We start from the raw sequence: 26,207 nt of genomic DNA, 5'->3' as shown, positions 1-26,207 counted from the left end.
ATTTTCCACCCCCCTAGCCCCTTTTGTTGACTTTTATGGTCACTCAAAAACCCCATTTTTGCTTTATTGCGAAAATTGAGTGTTTCATCATGAGTTGGATAACCTTGACTCCACCTTGAGGTTAGCTTTATGTCTAGTTGAGTTAGAAGAATCTAGTGGGGAAGTTATATCATTTTAGATGTGGTTGAGTTTAGGATCTTATTTAGAGGCAAATTTGAGAGGGTTTGGGTGTTCACTCAACCTCTAGTTTTAGAGTGGAGATGAGAATTGAAGGAGAAGGAGAAGGAAGTGAATTCTCATCTCAAACTTGTTCAATTTCCACAACTTGATTTTGAAGGTAGGAATACTTCACCCCATTTTGTTCATGTTGTGCTTCATGTTTCAGTTTTATTGTTTATGTATGTTTCTATGTGCATTGACCATGTTGGGAGGGATTGAAACAAGTTTACTTAAATGTCTTTCCTTTCTAGTTTGCTTTGAATTTTGAATGGATTTTACGGGTGTATTGGCATTACTCACCCTCAGATAGGGAAGAAGTGGCCATGTATAGGGGAAGGTCTTTAATTGGACTTTGACAGTGTAGAGTCCCTTCTCAAGACGACAAGAGGGAGGGAGGGTAGGGTGGTATGGGCCCTTACTCTTGAGCACAAACCACATATGATTTTTGGAATGTAAGAATAGAAGAATGAGAGTTCTTGAGTTTATAGCCCTAAAAGGGAACTTATTCTTGTGTTGTGTCTAACATCTCCTATTAGAAAAATCTACCTTCTCCTAAGTTTGGTTCTATGTCAAACCTATTGTGTAAACCTAGGATGGGAGTGAATGTTTGGTTTTGTCTTCCTATTATGATTGGTTGTCTCATGGTTAGTTTTCATTCTCTCCATGATCATCGTGATGTATTGTATAATTCATAATGGACCCCTTATTAGGAGCCAAGAAGGAAATTAGAAATGGTTAATGGATTTTGGTTATGTTGGAAGATTTCTCCTCAGGATTGAAATCCTATATAAAACATATTTAAACTTATTGTTGAACTGGCAACGATATTGGGTTTTCTTATTGGTTCTTTCTTGATGGAGCCTTTGAATTAGGTGGTCAATAAAAATAAATTGATCGAGTAATATCATTTCTTATGAGATTCTCGTATTTTCAGTTATATGCACATGTGTATTGAAAATTAGATAAAATGGTGATGTTCAATTATGCAATTTTCAAGTTCAGATATGTTAAGAAAAAAATTATGTTATTTTGGGAACACCAATTCATTTTCATGATTATTGGGCGACAAAATAATCTTACATTGTTTTTAAAATTATTTACTCAATCCCTCGATTTAACTAAGTATTTACCAAAATTAGTTAGAAAGGAAAAATATATATAAACCCCCTTGTTACAAAATTAAATTATTTGAAAAATCCATACTTCGCAAAAATATGGACTTGAAAAAAATAAATACACTTCCAAGAGCAAAAATGCTCACTCGATTTTGTATGGGAGAAAGAATAATTACCTTTTTTGGCAACAAAGAATCTAAAGATTCCTCTAAATATTCTCTTGTGATATTTTTGTTATATTATATAATTTATTAAAAGTAGAATAACAAATAAAAATATAACTACAAATGTAAATATCTATTTCTAAGAATACATTCCTATCCTATCAATTTTTTTTTTTAAAAATCACCAACTAAACTTTAGACATTTATTGCACCTACATGTTCCTAGGTGAATTTAGACTTGGAATGCTTTTATTACTATTGTGTAACAAAGGTGGGAAAGTTTGGTTTTTTTTAAAAAAATGTTTGGATGGGACTTTAATTCCCTTTTACCCCATACAATGGACCCAGGTGACATTAGAAATTGGATATGAGTGGGAGTGTAATGGGGTCCAAGTCTCATTTTTTTATTTTAAACAAAAATCAAACTCTTTCTTGTACTTACCTTTTTCTTTACCCATTGGGCTGCATTTCTTTATATGACATAGGTCAGCATGGCGTATTTTAGGCATGATGGAGGTTAGGTGAGTTGGGAGTATTTTTAGTTGTTAATAAAGTTTGGAGGTTTAGTTAGTAAAAAGGTAAGATAGTTGTGATAGTTTTAAATTTAGATTTTTATTTTGGTTGGTTAGTTTGTGTTTTGTTTTATTATTGTAGTTTAGTGTTAGCTATAAATTATAAAGTTTAATTTTTTTATTAGTAATGGCTTATTTAGAATTTAGTTTTAATAAAGTGTAGTTAGTTAAGTTTTATGTTTAATGTATATGTTTTATTTAATGTTAGCTAATTAGTATATTTTTAAAAAAATTTAACAATTGTAATCATTTTGTCTTAAAATTGTAGTTAGTATTATTTCATTTTAAGTATGTTTAGATTAATAATGGTTTGAAACCTAGAAGTTGTTAGTTGTAGTGTATGATTAGATTAGTTGATAAAGTTATTATGTTTTAATTATTTTATTATTTAGTTGTATTTAATTTTAGTTATAATTTCATTATTAGGAATGTTTTATTTTAAATAGATTATAGTTTTAAACAAAATTGTTTTTTAGAATAAAGTTTATTTAATTATATGTTAGATGTTATTTTCGTTAGTAGGTTCTTTTATTTAACATTTCAAATAATTATATTTATATTATTTAAATGGTCACTCAAATCAATTACTTTATATTGTTAATTAATTGATTTTACAATGAACGTTTAAGTATAGTGTACCCGCCTTCGAAACTTTTTTTCTATTATCAAAAGACTTTAGTAATGTTTCACATATTATTTTTCAATCACTGTAAAAAAATTTCTTCCCACTTGCCCTACTAATATTACACTTCTACTTAATTGAGAAATCTTTTACTTCTTTCAATGGACAATGATTTCCATTTGGCAATTCTATTTGTTTGTTTCCCTTTCCAAAAAAAATAGATGGTTTAGCATCACCTAAATAAATAAATAAATAAATAATCTATGGGGTACAATATAAAAATAGAGCTTAAATAAAACATTGAAAATCTAGTAATATAATCCAAATAGTAATCAAATTATCTTGTAGCAATCAATCTCTACATTTTATTCCCTTTTAGTTTATTTTTGTCCATCTCCTTATTTTCCCTTTTGAGAACCAATCCCTTATTACATTTCATTCCTTTCCAAAATTATAACACTCTATATGTACCCTGTACTTGAATACATCCTTTCTATATTTACCATAATTACTTGGGATTTTTCCTTTTTCCCTCTATTGTCACTTGTTATCAATAGTCAAAGCATTATATGATGTCCTACTTGTGCATGTTCATTACATTTCCTCTGGAACATTTAATAAAACAATATTGTTAATCTTTAAAGTTTTTAGATTAGAGAAAAACATACTTAGAACCATGAAAAAGACATCTAGATTTTAAGAAATTAATATAAAATTATGAGATTGATATCTTCATGATCAAGATATAATTTCATAGAACTTAGCTAATAAGCTACTATGTTAAGCTCATTCAAATGGTCACAAACATACCTGCATTCTAGTATCTTCATAATAAATAAGGATTTAATTAAAGAAATATGTTATTTGAGTTTTATGATTTCTCATACAATTTGACTAATACCTTTATTTAACCCCTTGTTGTTCTTAATTTTTCTATATTAGAGAACACAAATGATTCTAGGAACAATTGCATGACTCTAAACTTTCCTTCCTATTGAGAACTTCTAACTATTCATCTAAGGTAGTCATGATCTTCTTTTATTTTTCAATCAATAGTGATATAGGAGCATTGTGGATGTAAGAAAAATCTTGCATCACACACAAATATTTCTATTTTTAGTTTTGTATTTTTAATAATTGCTATTCCTATATAGTGTTTCTATTTCTAAAAGCTTTCTAATTTTCATAAGGTGGTCTTATGTGCAAGCTTAGATTATTATAATCTCATTAGTAGAGGTTTATCTTAGATATATTGGACTACCACATGAGTTTCATTTCCATATCATAAGTATTAGTATAGTAATTGAAGATTTTTTATATGAATATTGGCTATCCAAACTTTAGGTCAACCGATGAAGATCTAAATGGCTCTAAAATAAGGTCAAATTGTTGGAAATATAAAAGGTATAACTGATATGGGAGGGGTGAATCAACTACTACTTAAACAATTCTGAATCCCTTAGATGTCAATGGAAACTTCCTTATAACTCATAGCTCAGTTAGAACTAGATACTCACTATAACTCAGTTAACAAAGAAATCCTGAGATACTCATGTGTGTTAACCTTTAGTAACCTTGTTGCAAAAGGATAAAGCAATAACAAAATAACATGACCAAAAGAAATACCAAGATTTAATGTGGAGACTCAATTTGGGAAACCCACCAATGCACGTAGTTACAATTTTTCACTCTTGAAGTGAGCCCTATTAGGAGATAGCCATGTTAAAGGTTACAAAACATATTATTAGGTGTGGCTCTATTAAAGGATTTGAATCAACTTGTTAGGACACTAGAACATTTGGGTCAAATTGTGATGAATTTTTCTGACCTTAGTGTAATTTGAGGTGATTTTCATGTTTATTTTTTATAATTATCGACATCATTGCAATATCAATGTTTGCATTATAATTGTGATGCCCACATGAGTATAAAAAAGAACATGACATGAATAATTACCCATTTGTTTTGATTATGGAGATTTGTGTGTGAAAGAGGGTGGAGAGATTTGAATTTTATTCTAATCTCTTTATTTTTTTGTCATGCCCTTTCTCTAGAATTTCATTGCTATGATATTTGCATTTCATTATTGTGCCCATACTCTATAATTTCATTGGCATCACTTGTGATCCTTGTATTTCATTTTCATGCCTGTACTCTATGATTTTTTCATCGTGATCTTGCTCTATGATTTTGTTGCCATGTCTTGCCCCTATGATCTCTGCACCCTTGCTCTATAATTATGTTAAAATGGCATTCCCTTGTTCTATAGTTTTGTTGAGATACCCTTATTGGAAATATAATGTAACCTATGTTACTAAGAGGAGAGGGGTAAATTAGGAACCAATAAAACTTTATTGTACTTCAACAACTAATCCTTTATATAATATTCTAATCTAATTGCATGCATCAAAGAATGAAACTAGTAAAGATTCATAACACTTTTAACATGATATGGTGACGCAAAAACATTCCAATTGGAAAGAAAAACTAGGGTGGGGATGATACCCGCAAGCTTTAGTACTGCAATATAAAGTTAACCTGATAAGGCTTACAATTGACACCTTCTAGTGATCTTCCTTGTTAGGAGTAATAAGGATTGTGAGGTCCACCTTGTTAAAGGATTTAGAAACATACAATTAAGTATGCACTTAGTTAGGAGATTTAGCAAAAGATTGTCAAGTCTACCCTATTAATGGATTTTGACTAAAGCACCTGTTAGGATGAACTAGTAGTTGATATTTGATCTATAACATTGATTTCTGGGTTGAGATTCCTTGTATAAATCTTTATTGTCCCTTATACTACTTTTAGCCTTCTTCAATTTGCACTTATACACTTTATAATATTTTTTAGTTAAAAATTTGTATACGATACAATAAATTACATATATACTAATACAAATCCTAAGTTACTAGAGTCAAATACAATACCAATTTCATCATAATTCACAAAGTTAGCCCAACTATTGTAACTTGGGTTTTGAAGACAAACTCAGTGATGTTTTCATACAGGATTTTTTATTATTATCAATGCTTAGAAAACTTTGGCACTTAATTAAAATTAAAGCTTAGTCCATGCTAATAATTTCCAAGTAGCTCAAACTTAGTTAGCACTATGTGACTCATCGAGCATTGAGAAACTCGATAGGTGCTTAATCACTTAGTTGACACTACATGAATCTTTCAACACTAGATTCACATCATTAACAATGTGAGCTTGGTAGATACAAGACATCATTGTTAACATACTATAGCTCAATTAACACTATGATCTTCTTCATTTCTATTGAATAGCTTGGTAGCCTTTATTATGGTCCATTTACACTATATATAGTCTTTGAAGCTTAGTAAATGCTATGAACTAACTTAGGTGTTTGACAAACACTACATTATGAATACTCTTCTTGGGTCCATCTAAAACACTTGGTTAACACTATAGAGTGAATGATAATCTCATTAGCAACTATAGAGCTCAGTAGTAATGTAACCAATTAACTAAGTGTTGAGTCACTGATAGAAAAATTGAACTTAATGTCAACAATCTCCCCATTTGGCATTAGTGACAAAAACACTTATCAAACAAAAAAAAATTAAACATTCAAAACTATAAGTCAAAAAACTTCCTTTATCATCATTTAGAGTCATCGACTTGTTTTTGACTTCTTGATGTTGTAGTTGGCAGCATACTCCATTTTTTTGATTTTTCAAAATTGCTTATCATTGTTAACATACTATAGCTCAATTAACACTATGATCTTCTTCATTTCTATTGAATAGCTTGGTAGCCTTTATTATGGTCCATTTACACTATATATAGTCTTTGAAGCTTAGTAAATGCTATGAACTAACTTAGGTGTTTGACAAACACTAAATTATGAATAATCTTCTTGGGTCCATCTAAAACACTTGGTTAACACTATAGAGTGAATGATAATCTCATTAGCAACTATAAAGCTTAGTAGTAATGTAACCAATTAACTAAGTGTTGAGTCACTGATAGAAAAATTGAACTTAATGTCAATAATCTCCCCATTTGGCATTAGTGACAAAAACACTTATCAAACAAAAAAAAATTAAACATTCAAAACTATAAGTCAAAAAACTTCCTTTATCATCATTTTGAGTCATCGACTTGTTTTTGACTTCTTGATGTTGTAGCTTGGCAGCATACTCCATTTTTTTGATTTTTCAAAATTGCTTATCATTGTTAACATACTATAGCTCAATTAACACTATGATCTTCTTCATTTCTATTGAATAGCTTGGTAGCCTTTATTATGGTCCATTTACACTATATATAGTCTTTGAAGCTTAGTAAATGCTATGAACTAACCTAGGTGTTTGACAAACACTACATTATGAATACTCTTCTTGGGTCCATCTAAAACACTTTGTTAACACTATAGAGTGAATGATAATCTCATTAGCAACTATAGAGGTCAGTAGTAATGTAACCAATTAACTAAGTGTTGAGTCACTGATAGAAAAATTGAACTTAATGTCAACAATCTCCCCATTTGGCATTAGTGACAAAAACACTTATCAAACAAAAAAAAATTAAACATTCAAAACTATAAGTCAAAAAACTTCCTTTATCATCATTTTGAGTCATCGACTTGTTTTTGACTTCTTGATGTTGTAGCTTGGCAGTATACTCCATTTTTTTGATTTTTCAAAATTGCTTATCATTGTTAACATACTATAGCTCAATTAACACTATGATCTTCTTCATTTCCATTGAATAGCTTGGTAGCCTTTATTATGGTCCATTTACACTATATATAGTCTTTGAAGCTTAGTAAATGCTATGAACTAACTTAGGTGTTTGACAAACACTACATTATGAATACTCTTCTTGGGTCCATCTAAAACACTTGGTTAACACTATAGAGTGAATGATAATCTCATTAGCAACTATAGAGCTTAGTAGTAATGTAACCAATTAACTAAGTGTTGAGTCACTGATAGAAAAATTGAACTTAATGTCAACAATCTCCCCATTTGGCATTAGTGACAAAAACACTTATCAAACAAAAAAAAATTAAACATTCAAAACTATAAGTCAAAAAACTTCCTTTATCATCATTTTGAGTCATCGACTTGTTTTTGACTTCTTGATGTTGTAGCTTGGCAGCATACTCCATTTTTTTGATTTTTCAAAATTTCTTTTGTAAGGGTAAAAGCACAAACCTATGTCACCATTTTGTAAAGGAAAAGGCTAACAAAAGTATAACTATTCACCTTCAATGGCAAAATATTGGTATTATTATTTTGAATTTGAAAATGAAGTAAACTAATGAAATGTGTAGAAATGGATGAAGTTTAGGATTATAATTTTTAATAATTATTTGGAATAAGAATTGATTTATTTTCCTAATTTTTTATAGATAGTTTTTTTGCTACTGAAAAATGATAAAAATTAGGGGTCTAGTTCCCACCACAAAACTAGATGTAAATAAACTTATTACCCTTTGATCTAAGACTATGCTATAGATAACATATATAGCTAGAACAATCAAAAATAAAAACTAGCTTTAGACCTATATTTTCTCTTTTATAATGATTCAATTATCAACTCACATGATATCGATAGTTTTCATCTGCCACCACATTTTTAAAAACAAATCTACTCTAACTAGGAGAGAAATTATACATTTTAAAAGAGGACTCTCTCCTCTAGAATGCCATATAATTTTTAATTTTTTTTTATATGATTTAATATTTTTTCTTTCTCAAAATTGACATATTTTTAAGTGTTAAAATACGTTCTTGTAGATTTTTTAATTATAATATACTATATCTAATTTAAAAACTATAAACTCTATATGGGGATATTCATTACTCTGAGCTCTATAAAATGGTTTTTATATGTTCTCAAAAAACATCATAAAAAATAGTAGGAGTTATTGAAACACCACTTTTCTGAAATAATTGTATTTCTTTAGTAATTGGATACAAGCTAGTATAAAACATGCATTTAATAAACATTTCCAATTGCAAAAGTGTGAGACCATATATAACTAAGCTAGAATGAATTTATCTAGATCATATGTTTGGACAAAATTGATTTTTTGATAGAAATACTCAAATTCAGTCATTTTGATAAGTCAGCCTAAAAGGTGATAGAAGTTTGTACTTTTACCTGTAAAGATACTTTCTACTTATCTATACAATTATTTTGCTTATACTACTCTACCATACATATATCTTTCCTATGTACATCCATTTCTAGTATAGTATACTACTCTTTATTTAAATATTAGTTCTCACTTTTTGACATAAATTCCAAAGGTGTATAATATCTATATGTTAATACCAAAATGTGACAAGAATTTAGAATGTAGCTTTAGAATTAATGCCATTGAATTATCTCAATTCTCTTGTAATACCTTACTTTCTTTGTTTCATGAAATTTGATTCTATCTTCCTCCCTTAATAATTTTGCCTACAAATTTTTCAGATATCTATTCTTTGAGAAATGTGCAGAACTATAACTTGGATCAAGTGGCAGTTGGTGTGCACTTTCCTTCATGTCTCCATCTATCTTGGGTAGTTTATGTAGTGCATCTCCCATCTAACTTCTATAAGTCATCCCAATGGTTGCAACCTTGTTGATCTCTCCTTGTGATGGGATTGTGTTTGGGACCATGAGTGGTCTACACTATTGAGGTAATTGGATTTATATTTTTATATTAGGTGCTTTAATTATGCTTATGGTTGATTTATGAGATTATGATGTGATTTATTGTTTACTAAGGTTTTTTCTAGTGGTTATCAGGATTGATGTGGTATCATGATGTTGTTCTATGATTGCCCTAAGATGTGTGTAGAGATTGCAATATCTACTATTACCATGCTACGCTGGACTAGGTTCCTATAGCAGTGGTTAGTCATTTTTATGACTATGTTCTCTTATGTTTTTTAAGTTCCTTTTTATGTTGTTTAAACAACCATTATTAAATGCTTAAATAATTAGAAATGGGCTATCCATGTTGGATGCATTGGTTTTGTGTTTTTGATATTTACATTATTGTATTTCTAATAGAGAGGTACTTGTTACTCATGTTATGTTTTATATTTGAGAGGACCCAAGGTTCAAATGTTATACCTTGATTTCAATATCATAGATGTTAGATGAATATTTTGCTCAGTTGATTATATTGTATGATGATACCATTTTGAGATGACAGTGTGCTTTATGATGATACCTAGTTATCTAGTATTTGGACATATATGTAATTATGTTATGTGATAGATTTAATGTTATGGGTATTTACTTCATTCTTGTGTTGTTATGCTTTATGTGAACATAAGTGATGTAAATAGATTGTTTTGATATAATTAAATAAATGGTTAAATTAGGTGATTTAATGCATTTATTGCTTTGGCTATGTTAGTATATGCAATTTCACTTGATTGTGTTGTTTAGTGTGCCTAATTTATATCCCTAGTAGTGGCACATGGAGTTAGTGATTTAGCCATTCATATTTTACCAATGTCATCCCTGTATGGTCAAATTATCCTTATTCTAATTATTTAATTAAACCTTTAGGTGATTATTAAATCTAAATTCATTTGCATTATGTGATTAGACCAATCAGTGTGTTTGTGCATTTAGAGGTTTGCATGATTGTGAAAGTTGTTAAGGAAATTTATGTATTTTTGGGTTTTTGGGATTTTAAATTTTATTGAATTTAATTTCTGGTAGCTTTTCCATAGATGAATTCCTATTTCTAGGAATAGCTTCTTTTTTTTTTGGGTCAATTTGGGGTTTGACTAGGTAGGCTAGTTAATTGTCCTGACTGATTATTCACTTGAAAAGTGAGTACTTAAAAAAGGAATTTAATTTTTCACTCAATTTTGGATTTGAAAGTTGGAGAGTTCAACCCAAAATCCTCTTCATGAGGATTTACTATTTTGTTCATTGTAGGAGCTACAGGCATGGGATCATCGTGAGGTTGGTCTCATTAGATCTAGCTTAGAGAGACCTTAGAATGCCACAATTTTTAGCTACTTCTATGGGATTTTTATTTTATGGCTTAGATTCCTATTTTCCCTTTTGGTTGTGAGGTAGGGCTTTCCTTTTTTATTGTTTTATCTCCATTTTAGCTTCTACTTTCGGTAGCCATTTGTTAGGAGGCTAAGAACTAGTGTTCCCCTCTATTTCTAATTGCTAGTTCTACTTGGTTGGTTAGGTATGAGTATTTTCCCTATTTTAAAAGTGAGGGTTTGGGGTTTTGCACTATTATGCTAGCTATTTTTGCATATGGTGTCCAAACATATTTATTTTTGGATTTTTGAGGTTCTTGTACCCAAAGGCCAAATGGATTTTAATTTTGGAATTTTTCAAAATTTGGCATTTTACCCTCATTTTGTGTGCCACCTTATATTCTTAGGTTTCCTTGGCATGAGATTGGTAATGGACTTGGATCATCCATTTGGATGTTAGTTAGACCTTTATTGCACTTTTATGTTTGCATTAGGATAGGTGTCACATCTAGACTCCTACCTTTTTGTTTAGTTGATTGATTTTGTACTTGTTATAGTTTCTTTTCAACCTTTGTTATTGTTTTGTGGACACTAGGATTTGTGTAGAATCTATGCTCTTGAATTGATGCCAATTAACCGAGTTCATGATGTTTGGTGTAACACCCTAATCATAACCAAAAGAAAAGACATCATAATAATAAAATTACCATACAAAGATACAAGGATAAAACCCATACAATTTTTTTTTCTAACTTCATATCATATTAACATAACAAAATAGCTTTGACAACTGGGTACTAAAAAGAACTACAACAACATTAAATCATTTCTGAACATTACATCTAAATATATAAAATATACCCTTATTTTAAATACAATCAATAATACATAAACTTTTAGGTTGACACTGATCATAATTCAGATCCTTAGTTATTTGTAACCATTAATTAAACTACAATAAGCCTTCAATGATTAGGCAGTAGTTCCTACTTCCAAGTCCATAAAAAAAATCCTATATTGGACCTGAAATCAAAACAAATAAAGCTAAAAAACACAAACAGGGCTTAGTAACACTAAATAAGCTGATGAGTTCTTCAGTAAACCTGCATGTTAGATAATATAACAACATGAAATACACGTATCCAAATAAAGGATTATCAAAAATTTCTATTTTTCTTTTCACAACTAGATTTATAGCAAGTACATAATTTCTTACAAATAGATATATAGATTTAAACTCGCACAGAATATGTCAAGGTAATGATCCAATAGTTTCATGGGTGTCAACATAAGAATCTACGTACATCCATTCGTAGGGTTCTATATGTCAAGTGAATCCATAAAGTTCTTATCTTGTCATATGTAACCCAACCCATGAGTTTTAGATATTACCACTTGATTAAATAAATATCATAAACTTTCCCATAAGGATCTAGACTAGTGTCAGAGGGCATCTAGCAAAATAAGTCTATCACCACCAGTTACTCACTTTATGACAGCCACCCAATCTAAATGATCACACTTGCATAATCTAATACACATAATTCTAGTTTTTATGAATCAAAATAAAATTTGAAGTTTTAATTATACAAATTCAACTAATAAATTATTTCTATTGCTTTAATATAACAATTGAATCAACAACCAAAAAATATCATTTAACTCCAAACTTCCAATTTTCCCATTGTAATCACTTATCAGATTACCAAGCAAAACTATAATTGTAATTTTCCAAAAGAAAAATATATTTCAAAGTACCAAATACAGCTTTGCCTTTTTATATTTATTTTTCATAAGTAACCATACCTTTCAAAAATACATTCTATATTCTTTAACATTTAAACTGTTAATAAAGAAAAAATTTTACTAAAAACTGAATAATAGAATCATACAATTCCCATTTCTGGAAATAAGTAATCACAATTACCTCATGATTTGTAAACATATATTTAATTCTGACGATATATTCATAAGGAAATACATATATCACACACACACACACACACACACACACACACACACACACACACACACACACACACACACACATAACGCCTTATTAATTTAAAGTTAGAATTAAAATAGTAATATATGATCTTTTCACTATATGAATCAAATAACTTACTGATAACTAAAAAATTTACTACTCTTAATAGTAACTGTTTGACAAAAAGTCGATGACAAAGAAATCTAATGTTGACTATTACCATCTTCCAATATTCTTCTACCAAAATTAATGAAATACAGATCTCCCATCAATAACATTAACTGTAGCCAATAAAATAGTTGAGCCTAAAAAAATTCCCATATCTCCTACAATCTTAATAGCCTACAAAGTATTCATGTTTGAAATTGATGTTTTAAGACTAACAATAAGTTAACAGCTGCCAAGGATCTTACTAAGTTGTGGTGTATATAAAATCGATAACCATCATGCATATCAATTTTATTTTCTAAGAGCTATATAATTCCAATACTAAATTTTTTTTTAAGAATGAAACTAATTTAATGTCCACTATTCAACTCTGTGATCATCCTCTGTTCTACATGGCTCTTTAAATAAATAAATCAATACCATAAAGAAAGCGATTGTTTTGATAGACCGAAACCCACATTTACGTTTTGTGAGAAACATAAAACCCTTTTTCCTTAATCTATTCAGCATAGTATTTAGTTTTGCTATTACCCACATAAAAATTATGAACTCATAGTAATACAAAACATAGGGTATTCCTATATCCACACACGATTTTGGGTTTATACCAAGTTTGGCAATGAACACACGAAATTCGGCATACTTACAAAGTTGGGTGTTGAATTTCCACAAAACCGCTACATATTCAATATTCAACATATAAAAATGAAATGATACAAAGGAAAAAGGATTAAGTAAAAGAAGAGCCCCCTACCTATGCAAGTGTGAAAAGATACCTAAGGAAAAGCTACTTGGAGAGCTTTCAACTTCAAAATCGCAACCCAAGCCTCCAAATTCTCTAAGCCTTGGCATAGAGATCCAATGAAACTCTTTCAAACATGAAAATAGAGAAAATACAACCATGAAAAGACAGAAGAATGAGGAATACAAATTCGTGAGGATTTATAGAGCTGGAGTGAGAATCAAAAATCATCCTCATGGTCTCCAAAATCCCCATAATAAGTGCAGAGAAACTCGTTCAAGAGAGTTTTCATGAAACCCCAACTAGAGTTCATCAATGGCAGACTGAACTCAAAATCCAACTAACTCCAAGCCAAAATGACAAACTAACCATGGAAATCAATGCTCATTACTGTGAGCTTATCTCTAACAACTTATTCTCTTAGTCTTCCAACACATGGCAAATGCAGTACCAATTCAAAATGAAACTGCCCACCATAAATTCCCATAACATTGCCGCCATAAGCCAAGTCCATAACAAGGCTATATTTTAGTTAGGATAGTGGTCGTCATGCCAGTAAAAGCTTAGGTACTAACTTAGTTTACCATAGTTTACGTAGTAATGTTAACATTAATATTTATATTAATGTTAATATTAATATAAATATTAATATCAATGTTAATCCTAATTGATATTAAGATTACATATATTTATATATATATAACAAACTAGAGAATAAAAGATTCTTAGTACTATTAAAAATTTAATACCACATTAATCATAAGTCTAAACAAGCCCATGAGTTATGAAATTGAAAGCGATCCAAATGAAATTTAAAACAAAACTGAATTGCCTTATCTGAAAACCATTTCTTTACTGCAGGATTCCTGAGTCTGAATTGTCAACATTTATTCTGAGAATCAAATCTTATAAACATCTAAATTTTCATACTACATTAAAAAAACAACATAATGATGCTGCAAACAAAATAATTTCTACAAAATCAAAGTTTTAAAACAAGTACCAAACCAACCAGTAAATTAAACTATTCTTAGAGTCTGAGGTAACAGATGTAGAACTGTTAGGGGCATTACACCCTTTACCACCAGCTTAGGCTTACTCCCAGAAGCCTAAAACCAAATGAGGATGAGAAGCTTTCATTGCCCCTACATCTTCCCAAGTTGTAGAGGTATCATCATTATGATCCCATAATTCCTTTACCTGCTCCACGTAGCGACCATCTGCACTGGTTCTATCATCAATTGACCACCCTCTACCTGTAATGCATTCCAATTAAGAATATGAGTGATATCAGGTATTTATTTCCTTAGTACAAACAAATGAAAGACATCATGGATTTGAGATAGACTGGGAGGCAAAGCAAGTCTATAGGCAACTGGACCAACTCATTCTAGGATTTCAAATGGCCCCACAAAATGTGGAGACAATTTGGAACCTTTACCATACCTAATAGGAATTTTTTGGGGTCTGACCCTTAGAAATACTTTGTCCGCAATCATAAACTGATGCTCAATCCTATGCAAATCTGCATACTTTTTCTGTCTATCTTGTGTTGTAGTAAGATGTTCCCTAATCCGTTTCACTTGTTGTTCTAGATCTTGGAGCATGTCAGGCCCTAGAATAATTTTGTCTTCTAGATTATCCCAACTCAAGGGTTTTTTACAAGGTCTTCCATATAAATCTTGAAAAGGAGACATACCTATAGAGCTGTGATAACCATTATTATAAGAAAACTCAACTAAGTACAAGAATTCTTCTCATTTGTTCTATCTATCCATGACGTACATCCTGAGCATGCCTACAAGAATCTGATTTATATGCTCAGTTTGTCTGTCAGTCTCAGGATGATATGCAAAACTGAAATTCAGTTGAATACGAAGTTCATGTTGCATAGAACTCCAAAGTGAAGATGTGAAAATTGGGTCCCTATCTGATATGATCTTTTTCGAAATCCCATGCAGTCTTACAACCTGTTCCATAAAAATTCATGCTACAGAAGCAACATTATAAGAAGATCTTACAAGTATAAAATGTGCAACTTTGGTTAACCTGTCAACAACAACCATGATTGAATCATGTCATCTAGCTGATAATGGTAATCCCACTATGAAATCAATGGAGATGGTATCCCATTTCCATTCAGGTACATTGTGCTACTGAAGTAAACTAGTAGGATGTTGATGTTTAGCTTTCACCCTTTGACACTCTAGACATCTAGCCACAAAATCTGCAATATCTCTCTTCATACTTGGCCAATAATAATGTTGTTTAAGATCAACATTCATTTTCTTAACACTAGGATGTGCTGAATAGGGCACTTTATGAGCTTCAAACATAATCAAATTTCATATCTCTCCAACTACATGAATGTAGGTTCTATCTCTAAAGATTAATAATCCATTAGAGTTGATAGTGTATCCTTCGTACCTACCTTTCAAAGTGCTACCACTTTTAACTACTAAATTGACATCTAAAACCAAGGGTCAACAATCAAATTTTGCAATATTCTTTCCTTCAAATCAACTGTGAGAGTTAAAGAAGAGAGTTCATGATGTCATATGCTAAGTGCATCAGCCACCTTATTTTCTTTACCCTGCACATATTTTACTTCAAAATTATACTCACACAAGAATTCTATCCATCTACATTGTCGTGCATTCAGATCGGGTTGTGTAAATATATATTGAAGACTTATGTAATCAATATGTAAATCAAAGTGCTGACCAAGGAGAAAATATCGCCATTTAGTCAATGCATGCATTACTACTGCCAGTTCTAAATCATGAGTAGGATAATTAATCTCATGATCCTTGAGTTTCCTAGACTCATAAGCAATAACCCTGCCTTCTTGCATTAAAACTGCTCCCAGCCCATCTAAAGAAGCATCTGTGCAAACTACAATTTTTTTATAAAAATTAGTCACAACTAACACAGGTGCACTAGTCAAACATTCTTTAAGATGTTGAAAAGCTTCTTCACATTTTTCTGACCAAATAAACCTCTTTCCTTTTTTCTAAAGAGAGGTAATAGGATGAGCTATTTTTGAGAAATTAGCTACAAATCTTCTATAGTAATTGGCTAAACACATAAAACTTCTTACTTCAGACACATTTGTAGGTGCAGGCCACTCTACAATTGCTCTTATTTTATCTTGATGAATAGCTATTCCATCACTTGTTATAATGTGTCCAAGATAACTTATATTTGTTTTAAAAAATTCACACTTTTCAGGATTAGCATGCAGCTTATTCTTTTGGAGACATTCAAAAACTTGTTTCAGATGTTGTTCATGCTCCTCCAAGGAGTTAGAAAATATCATCCAGAAAGACAACTACAAATCTATCTAGGAAAGTTCTAAAAACTCCCTGCATTAGACTCATAAAAATTGATGCACATTTGTTAAACCAAAAGGTACAACAATGAATTTGTAATGCCCATACCTAGTATGAAATGTTGTTTTATGGATATTAGCTTCTTGTATTCTTAGCTAATGGTAACCAAATTTAAGATCAATTTTAGAAAATACTTTAGCACCTTTCACTTGATCAAATAAATCATCAATTCTAGGCAATGGATACCTATAATTGATAGTAACTTTATTTAACTGTCTATAATCAATATATAGTCTAAGTGATCCATCTTTTTTCTTAATGAAGATAATAGGTACACCCCAAGGAGAGACACTAGGTCTAATCAGCCCCTTCTCAAGAAGTTCTTCAAGTTGAACCTTAAGTTCCACCAATTCTTGTGCTATCATGCGGTAAGGAGTTTTAGAGATTGGTTCAGTTCCTGGAACAAGATCAATCCTACAGTCTATTTCTCTCTTAGGAGGAATACCTAGAATCTCCATTACAAAAACATCATAAAATTCCTTCAACAAAGGATGTTCTAAATTGGTTTGATTTGCCCTGGGTTCAAAAAAATCATTAACCAAAATAGCAAACAGTTTGCAGCCTTTCTACATACACTTATGGAGTTGTTTGGAAGATAAAGATCTAATAGAGATAGGCCTCTTAACCCTTGTTATGAATTTTTTTGCTCCATTATCGTCAATGCATCTAATAACCTTTTTATAATAGTCAATAATAACCTGATGCTAATCCAACCAATCCATTCCTAAACCAATGTCATAGGTTCCTAAGGGAATAACTCTGAGGTTAACTATAATGGTAAATGCCTTAAGTTGTAATTCACAACCTACAACAAACAATCGAGCTTCTACCTTAGACCCATAAGCCAACTCAACTAGCCATACCAACTCAGCCTTTCTCATAGGAATATCACAAAGATTAACCAAATTGGCAGAAATGAAAGAATTAGTGGCACCTGGGTCAAATTAAATGGAAATTTTCATACCTTGAAAATTACCTTTGGTATCAATCACCGTGTTTTGATGTTCTACTTGATTATGGTCCATAGTAGAAAATATATAGTGGTTCCTTCCTGAATCACCAATAGTAGCCTCAGAACCCGATGCTTTAGACCTACCCTGATTATTGCCTCGAAGAGGACTATTCCATTGTAGATGACCCAACTGCCCACAATGCTAATATTTTTCTCCTCTTTTGGTTCTCTTATCCTATGAGGAAGTTGCTTGTGGTAGTGCAAAACTCTACTTCATGCTTTCAGCAAGCTTAAAAGATTTAGGTAAATCAGGGACCTTAAAGCTCTTGTTTGATTTGGAAAATTTAGTAAATTTTCTCTTCTAAGATTTACTAACAAAGCTACTAGGTGCTGCCTTAAAATCATCCTTGAAAGGTTTTTGACTCTCATAGTTGCTAGGCACTGGTGGTTTAGCAGTGCTTTTGATAGAATAACCAGATTTCATTTCAGTAAGTTTAGCCTGATCAACAACTTCTTTAACAATTTTTGGTTTGAAAGTTCCCACTTCCTCACCAATCCTAGGATTTAATCCTCTGATGAAATGTTGCACCAAAGGTCTATCACCTTCATTCCAACCAAAATACTTCTTCAACTGAAAGAACTGTCTTTCATACATTTCCATTGAAGAATAACCTTGTAAAATGTTAAAGAATTCCTTAGACCTAGATTGTTGCCAATACTTAGACATGAACTTTTCCTAAAATCTCTTTAAGAACAATTCCCAAGTGACTTGAGAAATATGAATTCCAAGGTGTTCTAATTCCATTTTCCACCATATAGATGCAAAAGACCTTAACTACATTGTAGTCTAGCAAACTTTCACATTAGTGTGATAATCATGCAGAATAAAACATCTTTTGATGTTTATAAGCCAAGCTTCTACTTCATTACCAACTTCTATTCCATTAAAATATGGCCCTTTAAACTTAGATAGGTCTTTAAGTTGAGTCCTGATAATAGGATTTTCTACTATAGCCTGATTAGCATTGGGAATCTACAAATTTTGAGCATTTGCTCCCCCACCAGGAATATTATTCCTAGCTTCAATCCCATCCAATCGTTCAAGAATTTGCTGAAGAATTTCAGCTTGAAATCCCCCTTGCTCATCAACATGAGGAATTTTGTCATCAAGCATCTCTTGATGAGCCTGACCTCTACCTTAGCCACGACTGCAGCCTTTACATCCTCCTCTACCTCTGCCTACATTGGCCTCATAATTAGAGATACCTCATCCCCATGTTCCTCATGTAACAAGAGGCATACTATAATTCCTATAATAAAAGAAATAATTAAAATCTTCCTAGGAAGCATAATGAAACCCTATTTCAAAACATTGAGTCCTAAGTGTTTAAATTGGGCTCGTATACCAAATGTAACACCCTAATCATAACCAAAAGAAAAGACACACTAATAATAATAATACCATACAAAGATACAAGGACAAAACCCATACAATTTTTTTTCTAACTTCATATCATATTACCATAACAAAATAGTTTTGACAACCTGGTACTGTAGAAAACTAAAACAACATTAAATCATTTCTAAACATTACATCTGAGTATATAAAATATACCCTTATTTTAAATACAATCAATAATATATAAAATTTTAGGTTGACACTGATCATAATTCAGATCCTGAGTTATTTGTAGCCATTAATCAAACTACAATCAACCTTCAATGATTAGGTAGTAGTTCCTACTTCCAAGTCCATAAAAAAATCCCATATTGGACTTGAGATCAAAACAAACACAACTGAAACACACAAATAGGGCTTAGTAACACTAAATAAGCTGATGATTTCTTCAGTAAACCTACATGTTAGATAATATAACAACATGAAATACACGTATCCAAATAAAGGATTATCAGAAAGTTCTATTTTTCTTTTCACAACTAGATTTATAGCAAGTACATAATTTCCTACAAACAGATATACAGAAATAAACTCACACAGAATATGTCAAGGTAATGATTCAGTAGTTTCATGGGTGTCAACATAAGAATCTATGTACATCCATTCGCAAGATTCTATATGTTAGCTGAATCCATAAAGTTCTTATCTTGTCATATGTAACCCAACCCATGAGTTTTAGATATTACCACTTGATTAAATAACTATCATAAACTTTCCCATAAGGATCTAGACTAGTTTCGGAGGGCATCTGGCAAAATAATTCTATCACCACAAGTTACTCACTTTATGACAGCCACCCAATCTAAAGGATCACACTTGCATAATCTAATACACATAATTCTAGTTTTTACAAATCAGAATAAAATTTGAAGTTTTAATTATACAATTTCATCTAATAAATTATTTCTATTGCTTCAATATAACAATTGAATCAGCAACCATAAAATATCATTTAACTCCAAACTTTCACTTTTCCCAATGTAATCACTTATCAAATTACCAAACAAAACCATAATTGTAATTTTCCAAAAGAAAAATATATTTCAAAGTATCAAATATAGCTTTGCCTTTTTTCTTTTTTTTTCGTAAGTAACCATACATTTCAAAAACACATCCTATATTCTTTAACATTTAAATTGTTAATAAAGAAAGAATTTTACTAAAAACTAAATAATAGAATCATATAGTTCCCATTTCTGGAAATAAGTAATCACAGTTACCTCATGATTTGTAAACATATATTTAATTCTAATGATATATTCATAAGGAAATACATATATGTTGATACACACACACACACACACACACATATAATGCCTTATTAATTTAAAGTTAAAATTAAAATAGTCATATATAATCTTTTCACTGTATGAATCAAATAACTTACTGATAACTAAAAATTTTACTACTCTTAATAGTAACTATTTGACAGAAAGTTGATGACAAAGAAATCTAATGCTAACTGTTATCATATTCCAATATTCTTGTACCAAAATTAATGAAATACAAATCTCCCATCGATAACATTAATTGTAGCCAATAAAATAGTTGAGTCTAAAAAAATTCCCATATCTCTTACAATCTTAACAGCCTACAAAGTATTCATGTTTGAAATCGATGTTTTAAGACTAACAGTAAGTTAATAGTTGCCATGGATCTTACTAAGTTGTGGTGTATATAAAATCGATAACCATCATGCATATCAATTTTATTTTCTAAAAGCTATATAATTCCAATACTAAACAAAATTTTAACAATGAAACTCGTTTAATGTCCACTGTTCGACTCAGCGATCATCCTCTATTCAACATGGCTCTTTAAATTAAGAAATTGATACCATAAAGAAAGTGACTATTTTGATAGACCGAAACCCACATTTACATTTTGTGAGAAACATAAAACTCTTTTTCCTTAATCTATTTAGCATAGTATTTAGTTTCACTATTACCCACATAAAAATTATAAACTCATTACAACACAAAACACAGGGTATTCCTATATTCACACCCAATTTTGGGTTTATACTGAGTTTGGCGATGAATGCACCAAATTTGGCACACTCACAGTGTTGGTGGTTGAATGATGCAGGCTTATCTCACTACTAAATCATTTCAAAGATAACAGGAAGTTACAAGAATACCCATGATTGCTGCATGGTATTGATGGTAAAACGTCTTTCAGATTCCTATTCTTAGCAGTTACAAGAATATCCATGATTGCTGCATGGTATTGATGGTAAAACATCTTTCAGATTCTTATTCTTAGCAGTTACAAGAATATCCATGATTGCTGCATGGTATTGATGGTAAAACGTCTTTCAGATTCCTATTCTTAGATGGAACAAGAAATTTTTTTTATTACTACTGGACAGCAAGGCCAGTCAGACTTTGAACTTGGGGAGGAATGGGAAGTTTTATGTCTCCTTTGGTCTCCTACATTTTTTTTTCAAGATTATGGTTCTACTATTATGCTTCATATATTTCTCATGACAATCAGTTTAGGGAATAACAATTGCAGAAAATGTACTCTGATGCGAGGTCAATATATCGGGTTTGAACCATTGGATTTCTTTCAAATTTTTATGTGTTGTTTGAAACCTAGTTATGTCAAATATCAATGGCTGGATTGAGTAAATATTTTCTGGTTCAAAAGTTATTCATGTATGAGTGTGGGTCTATTCGAAGGCAGCAAGAAGATATTTTGGGGAATTTATTTTCAGAAAAAATGTACTCTGATGCGGGGTCAATATCTTAGGTTTGAACCGTTGGATTTCTCTCAAATTTTTATATGTTGTTTGAAACCTAGTTATTCCAAATATCAACGGTTAGATTGAGTAAATATTTTCTAGTTCAAAAGTTATTCATGTCTAAGTGCAAGTCTATCCAAAGGCAGCAAGAAGATATTTTGGGGGATTTATTTTCAAAGTTTTGTTTTGAATATGATTTTAGTGTGTGATCCTGAGGGTTGTAGATGCCTCTTGAAGCAACTTAGTTGAGTGACTGATTCCTCCTGAGTTTTTCAATGTGTGGCTCTGAATCATTTTTGGTATCAGAGCCTAGCAAAAGGTTTGGGAAAAAGTAGTTGTGTATATGTTTGTGTGATTGTGAAAGATTGAGAGAAATAGTCTGAGAAGAAGTCCAGGAGACTAGATAAGAAGAAAATAACCTAGCTGAGGAATGATGGGACAAGAAGAAACAACTTTATTGCATCTTTTTAGAAAGTATCAGCAGAGAAAAGATTCTAAATAGAAGGAGATAGAGGAAAAGAAGAAAAGAGAGAAAGAAGAAAGCACAAAACAAAGAGAAGAGCTAGGCAAGATAGAAGAGGAGATAAACAATTTGAGAAGGAGACTTGAGGAGAATGACGCTAAGTTGAAAGAGAATAAAGCTAAGTTGAAAGAAGTGCAACAAGAACACAAAGTGCAACAAAAAGAAGTGCAGCAAGTATCTCTTGACGCAAGCAGTAACAAGACAAGCCCTATTGGATTTGAATGCAAACAATCTGTGGTTGGAACAGTAACATGTCCTTTGAAAATAGAGAAGAGTACAATGCTGGAAGGTACTCCTATGAAAAATATTTTGGAGGCTGAGGATAAGAAGGAAGAAGTGATTCAAAGCACACGGGTAGAGGATGAAGAGTTAGATCAAGAAGAGGAAAACAATCCATTAGAAGGGCATAGACCGCAGGTGAATGTTGGTGTAGAGACTAAAAGTGAACAACAGGAGGTTATTGTTGAACCTTGCGAGGAAAAGATTCTTGCAGATGAAGAAGAGTTGGTGACAAGTGTGGTTGCAGACAATATTTGCCCAGATGATGGAGATGTTGACACAAATGATCAGAAAGGAAAAGATGTAGTGCAAAGATCAGATGCTGAAGAGAAGACTATTGATGACAAGAATGAAGTATTTGTTGATCATTATGATGCTCTAGAGACATACAAACGAGAAGCAGATGTTGGTATGATAATTTGGTATTTTTATGTAGGTGATACGAGGTTGTTAAATATATTTGTTCCAGAATTCGACACAGCTACCATCGAAGGTATTCATTCTACAGTTTGGAATCAGAATGTTCTAGCAAGCAGCATCAATTCCATCATTCTTATGGTGACATTATTGCTTACATACAATTGGAAACTCCTGAAAAAAATTGCAGCAATTCAATGGGACTTGAATTTTTCTATCCCCGGGAGTATGATGCAGGTGCATCTCATTACTAAATCATTTCAAAGATAACAGGCAGTTACAAGAATACCCATGATTGCTGCATGGTATTCATGGTAAAATGTCTTTCTGATTCCTATTCTTAGCAGTTACAAGAATATCCATGATTGCTGCATGGTATTGATGGTAAAACATCTTTCAGATTCCTATTCTTAGTAGCTACAAGAATATCCATGATTGCTGCATGGTATTGATGATTCCTATTCTTAGCAGTTACAAGAATATCCATGATTGTTGCATGGTATTGATGGTAAAATGTCTTTCAGATTCTTATTCTTAGATGGAAAAAGAAAATGTTTTTATTACTACTGGACAACAAGGCCAGTTAGACTTTGGTTATTAAAAAGCCAATCTTTTATGTAAAAAGGGATTCGAACTTGGGGAAGAATGGGAAGTTTTATGTCTCCTTTGGTCTCTTGCATTTTTTTTTCAAGATTATGGTTCTACTGTTATGCTTCATATATTTCTCATGGCAATCAGTTTAGGGAATAATAATTGCAGAAAAATGTACTCTGATGCGTGGTCAATATCTCAGGTTTGAACCGTTGGATTTCTCTAAAAATTTTATATGTTGTTTGAAACCTAGTTATGCCAAATATCAATGGTTAGATTGAGTAAATATTTTCTAGTTCAAAATTTATTCATTTCTGAGTGTGGGTCTATTCAAAGGCAGCAAGAAGATATTTTGGAGGATTTATTTTCAAAGTTTTGTTTTGACTCTGATTTTAGTGTGTGATCCTGAGGGTTGTAGATGCCCCTTGAAGCAACTCAGTTGAGTGACTGATTCCTTCTGAGTTTTCCAAGGTGTGGCTCTGCATCATTGAATTTTTCACAAAACCACTACATATTCAATATTCACCATATAAAAATGAAATGATACAAAAGAAAAAGGATTGAGTAAAAGAAGAGCCCCCTACCTGTGCAAGTGTGGAAAGATACTTAAGGAAAAGATTCTTGGAGAGATTTCAACTTCAAACTCACAACCCAAGCCTCCAAATTCTCTAAGCCTTGGCACAGAGATCCAATGAAACTCTTTCAAACATGAAAATAGAGAAAATGCAACCACGAAAAGAAAGAAGAGTAAGGAATATGAATTTGTGAGGATTTATAGAGCTAGAGTGTGAATCGAAAATCATCCTCATGGTCACCAGAATCCCCATAATAACCGCAGAGAAACTCATTCAGAAGAGTTTCCATGAAACCCCAACTGGATTTCATCAATGGTAGAATGAACTCAAAATCCAACTAACTCCAAGCCAAAATGATAGACTAACCATGGAAATCAATGCTCATTGCTACGAGCTTATCTCTAACAACTTATTCTCTGAGTCTTCCAACACATGGAGAATGTAGTACCAATTCAAAAATCAATGAAACTACCCACCATAAATTCCCATAACATTGCCACCATAAGCCAAGTCCATAACAAGGCTATATTTTAATTAGGATAGTGGTCATGCTAGTAAAAGCTTAGGTTAGGTCTTAGTCGAATGCACTAGGTTAACTTAGGTACTAACTTAGTTTAACATAGTATTAGGTATTAATGTTAACATTAATATTTATATTAATGTTAATATTAATATAAATATTAATATCAATGTTAATCCTAATTGATATTAAGATTACAGATTTATAATATGTATATACATATACATATAATTATAACTTGTAAAACAAAATTGAATTGCCTTATCTAAAAACCATTTCTTTACTACAAGATTCTTGAATCTGAATTGTCAACATTTATTCTGAGAATCAGATCTTAGAGACATCTAAATTCTCATAGTGCATAAAAAAACAACATAATGATGCCGGAAACAAAATAGTTTCTACAAAATCAAAGTTTCAAAACAAGTACCAAACCAACTAGTAAATTAAAATATTGTTAGAGTTTGAGGTAACAGATGTAGAACTGTCAGGGGCATGACATTTTGTCTTGTTGCATCATTAAGATTCGTGCAAAATCCATTCTCCCAAATTGAAGCTAGTTGAGTGATTTCATGATGTATGGTTTTATTGGTTCTTGGGATTCATGTAAAATACATCCTCTTGAGTTGCTTTTGGTTGAGTGTTGTTTTGCATTATGTTCTCATCCTATCCTTATGTTATGATCTTCATGATGGTGGGGTGCAAGACATGAGTATGTGCACATGCACTTGCCGAGTGACTTGTGAGGCTTGATCTTTTGTGGTACTTTTAGAAGTTATGATCACTAGGGTTGGGTTGGGAGTATGCATGCCCACTAGCACTTGTCATAGGATGAGAATGGGTAGGGTAGGGTAGCATATGGATGGGGCTTCTATCTCACAGCTCGATGATCATGGCACTGAAGGTTGGCAAAGTAAGCTTTATACAAGTGATAACTAAATAAAACACTAGGTGGTAAAAAAAAACTTAAGATAATGAAAAAAATCGCATTTGTGTGATGGTTCCAAGTGAGTCCCTTGAGAGTATTGCCACACATGATTAAAGCTTAGACTTTTGGATGCCAAGTGAATCTCCATGATGTTAGCCCTTACTAGCATTTTGAGTATCTGACTAGGACTTGTACTATTTTCATTGTCTTAGGTTCTTGGTTACGACCATCATATTGCCTAGCATGAG

The sequence above is a fragment of the Cupressus sempervirens genome, chromosome 1 (assembly GCF_028749045.1).
Source record: "Cupressus sempervirens isolate cs-2001-9-10 chromosome 1, ASM2874904v1, whole genome shotgun sequence".
Lineage (NCBI taxonomy): Eukaryota > Viridiplantae > Streptophyta > Pinopsida > Cupressales > Cupressaceae > Cupressus > Cupressus sempervirens.
This window is presented reverse-complemented; position numbering follows the sequence as displayed.